We start from the raw sequence: 4,478 nt of genomic DNA, 5'->3' as shown, positions 1-4,478 counted from the left end.
CTTTTAGCCCACGGGTTATGGTTGCTTGAAGTTGAAGATGAGCAGCAACTTGATTAAGGTTTATGTGTCTTTTTCATGCCCCCCCTGATGTAATCTTTCTACCTCCTTTTCAGTCTTCATGACTGGCTCAGGCCCTCAATGGGAAGCCAAGCAGAGAGTGCCTTGAGGATTGATACCATACATTGAATGAGCTTACATATAACGTCTTTAGTAGTTCATTAGATGTTTAAACATTTATATTATTATTTTAGTAGCTACAAATATTTTTTCCAGAAAATAAATGATAATTCCGCAAGTGTCATGTTGCATGAGGCCAACAATATTTTTGCTAATCTAACTGCCTGCGGTATTGCCTTCTTTTTGTGGTGTTCATAGGCAGTTGCTTCATAAGACATCGTTTATTAGGAACTTATCTCTACATCTAAGTTGCCCTGCTTGGTTTGTGTTTGCGCTTCTGTTCACTGAGTGGATTGTGTAACAAAATGTTTCCAAGTTTGTATAGTTTTTAACTAGACTTTTTGTTTATTTGCAAGCATTGATTAGGCCACCACATTTAAGCTCTATGGTTGGTTATGTTATTGCAGGAGATAAAGGTGTTGTATATGTGAACCATCCAATCTCCTCAGATGCACAACCTGTAGAAGAGTAAGAAAATGCCACTATTTATTTTCTTTGCTATCACTTGCTTTAGATTATTTTTCTGACATCAACTTGCTTTAAATTGTTAGACATGCCAATATTGAATGTTAATTCCCATCAAAATCTACATCCCTTGTAAGATTGTTTTTCTGTGTTTTTCTTGTTTGGTTCCGCCTTTGCAGTTACTTTTCTTTATATTAGGATAAAACTGTACACTTCTACTGCTTAATACATGATGTAAGATTGAAGTTTGCCAAGAATCAAAGTGGCACCTGTGCAATTTGCCTTTTCTTGTGCAGCCGATAGTTGACAAACTCGTGACTTGGATCCGGGTTGCCTGACCCTTGACTTGTTAGTCAGCAGGTTGACTCGGTAATTTGGACGAGTTAGGACATGATTTTTTTAGTGTTAAGATATGGAAAAAATCAAACTCCAAACTGTATAATCACTAAATTTATTACATGACATCAATGACTAAGCTATATAAGTATTCAACTATACATAATTGTTGATATTATGATTTAAAAATAGATGATTCTTTGTAAAAATGATCCTTTTATAAGCATTATGCACTAAAACCATGAAATGCATGACAAAAGACACATAAGTGGCATGCGGATAGGTGGTCCTGAATCGGTGACCCAGTTGGGATCCGATCCGGGTTGACTCGGGCGATTCTCGAGTCAGCTCTCTGGGTTTGCCAACTATGGTGCAACCACTGCATTTTATATGTAATATATTTGTCTATTTATGATGGATTCTAGTTGGTTGCTTTTTCTGTTTGTTGTCAATAGCATCCAATTAGCCTCATTTTATATACATTTGAAAACTGTCTTAAGCTCCTCTTTGAAAGGAGACAAACTAAAACTTTTATAACATTTATTCTTTTGCTTCTGTTGTTTGTGGCTTCTTGTTCATTTTTGTCGTGTAGCGGTTGTATTCTTGTGTTTTCTCTGTGCTATTGTGTAACTTGGGTATATTAATTTATTACCTTCTGTTTATATTTTCAAAATAAAATCTGCCATTAAATGGTAAATGGCATATATTGATAATCTGTGTTCTCCCACACTTTTATTGAAAAAATCTTGGCAAAATGAATAATTTTTTAAAAATTTATAAACTGAAGTTAAAAATATGTAAAAAAATTACTCAAATGCCAAAAGCAATAAATATGTCTCATCCATTGTTTTAAAAATGAAAAAGAAATGAAAGATGGGAGAGTCCAGAGGCCGAAATAAATACTTTCTTGCTTAGGATTAAGTTACATTCAGTATTTATTGCCATTAATTAGTTAGGAGAAAAAGATTGAGAGAGATGTGAATGATAAAATAGGATTATCAGCCAAAGTTTTTTAAAATCATTTATGAAACATAAATTATGATATTTTAATTTTAAATTATCACAACATTTTGAAAAATATCGTGATATTTTAAATGTTAGAACTGATGAAAAGATATCATAATATTTTTTTAAAATATCATGATATTTGTGACTGTGCTTATACCTTCTTCCATTGCCTTAGTTTTCTTTTACTGCAAAATTCAATTTTATGTTTTTATGAAAAACAGCTGCATTACTTGAGTTTTATCCTTACATACTTGTAATCACCATTGATAGCTGCTAACTTTTGTTTAGTTGCAAACTATGTTGTCAAAAGTGATACGTGGTTACCTAGTCAACTGGTACTGCCTACCCTACTTGTGTTCGCCTAATCCTCCCAGAGCCAATCCCTAGTTAGACAGCACAGAGTAGGATGACATTGTTTTTTATTTTTGAGGTCTTAAATTAATCCTATGCACTTAATTCCTATATGCTGTTTTTTGTGCTTATTTTCTTTATTACTTGAGAAAAATGATTGCTTGGGCCTTGTTAGGGACTGTTGCAATCGGATTGATGTCAACATATATTGTTATTAAAACCCACACACATACATGTGCACACATGCATACACAAAAATTTGCGAGTCTCTATTACAGCTCAATGTTTCCAGAAGAGATGTTCTTGTAAGAGTAAATATTTAGTGCTATGCTGCTATTATGCATTTTAGAGCATACTAGGATCAGCATAGAGAATCTAGTACAAGACTAATGTGTGTTGCCAATTTGCCCTTATCTTCCCTTTTTAAAATTTTTCACAAGGTCTATTATGTTCAATGATAAAATGATTCTGGGGGTGCGCTTCTTAGGAGCCTTAGGAGGTCATTGTTAACATAATTCCTACTTGCATGAGTAATTCAAACCATTTTCTTCTTCCTAGGTGTTGATTAAATGACATAATCGATGCCGATATTCTTTTTAGAATAATTTCTAGTGTATCAGTTGAAATTTTGTGTTGATTCTAGTGGAGTGGGTATTATTCTTGATCGTAAAGATACCGATGCTCGACTTTGGAGAGCATCACACAATTTCACTTTCGCCCACTGATTAATTGTCAAGCATTTCACAATTTACTAAGTTCTTTCCTCATTCATGTATGTTATTCAGGAGCTTCATTGTTTCTATTGGTTAATTGTTAAATGCAATTGAGTTTTCTAAATAGTCTGAGTCATATATTGCAAGTTTATATGACATGATTATTCAGGAGGTAGTGATGCTTTTTCAGTTTCCAGAAAGTAGCGAAATTTTTTTACTGAGATTCTAGCTAGATTATGGGCGTAATATCTTTCAATGTATTATGGAATTATCTGTGCGCATACATTTGTTCCATTTTGTATAGTTGTCTTAAGGTGAGGCAATTAATTAACGATTTAACTTGAAATGCAAGTGTTTATGTTCATATATAGTTATGCTCATCATTGTTGTCAGATATCCTGAAGGTATTGTAAATCAGGCGCTCGACGACATTTTTGCAGATACTTTTGGTAATGATGTTGACAATGATTCAGTTATAGATTCAGATTCGGAAAGTGATGGTCTTCTTTCTGAGGTAATGTCATGCTCTTCTAAAAATCCGGCCTCATCTTTTTCTAATTCCTTATTTATTTATGACAGAGTTCTGAATTCTGATATTGGTTTCAGGATTTGAATGGTTCTTATCTTGTTAAAGATGGAAGTGATGATAATTCAGGTTGGAACATAATTACAATAGTGAAATTTGGTGTTTGAAATATCCTAAATTTTTGTTTTAGTAAAATCGCAAGAGGATATTTTTCAATATAATTGTTGTTGTTGTAGATGAAATCTACCATACTGCTCTATCTGAGCAGAACAAGACAATTCAGGTGGAACTCGTGAAGCAGAAAAGTAAGTTAGATCGGCTGAAGAAAAAGGTAAGAACGACCTTGTACTTAATTAAGACCTTGAAATGACCATAGATATGAAGCTCAACATGATGGTATGTCTAACTAATATAAACATGTAGGGTTTGTTTTAAAAAATTTCTCTCCTATTTTGAAGACAAAAAAATTGATGGCTCACATTCATCATTGTAATGCACTTAGTTTTACCCAAAATGAACTAATGCTAGGGATGTCAATCGATCACGTTTGAGTCAGGTATCTGAAAAGTACAAATCTGATTAGTTGAATCGGTATAGCAAATGAATCTGATTAATAATCAGATTCGGATGCAGTTTTAAGATTTTCATTTGAATCTGGATCCAAGGGTAATCCAACCCAATTCCTTATAAAATATATCTGATTAGCTAACCGAGTACAGGTTCAATATTGCCTTTTCCATCCAACTCTAAATTTGATTAAGCTAGATCCGGATAGGTCAGATTCACTAAGACCTAGATCTCAACTAAATATTTCCAGTTTACTGCCCTGGCTAATGCTCAGAAAGATTTTCATGTTATGACCCTTGAAATGTTGTATTCTTAAGTATGAAGAGCATATTTAA

General features: G+C 33.3%; 1 long non-coding RNA gene across 1 annotated transcript; it reads left to right on the top strand.

The window, feature by feature from the left end:
• The first annotated feature begins 584 nt into the window (after positions 1–584).
• On the top strand, positions 585–3,705 carry LOC149818453 (uncharacterized). Its single transcript, XR_016427000.1, has 3 exons — positions 585–645; positions 3,444–3,564; positions 3,657–3,705. It is a non-coding gene; the product is annotated as an uncharacterized LOC149818453 (long non-coding RNA).
• Positions 3,706–4,478: the final 773 nt, after the last annotated feature.

The sequence above is a fragment of the Nuphar pumila genome, chromosome 13 (genome assembly GCF_984573655.1).
Source record: "Nuphar pumila chromosome 13, dmNupPumi1.hap1.1, whole genome shotgun sequence".
Lineage (NCBI taxonomy): Eukaryota > Viridiplantae > Streptophyta > Magnoliopsida > Nymphaeales > Nymphaeaceae > Nuphar > Nuphar pumila.
This window is presented reverse-complemented; position numbering and strand designations above follow the sequence as displayed.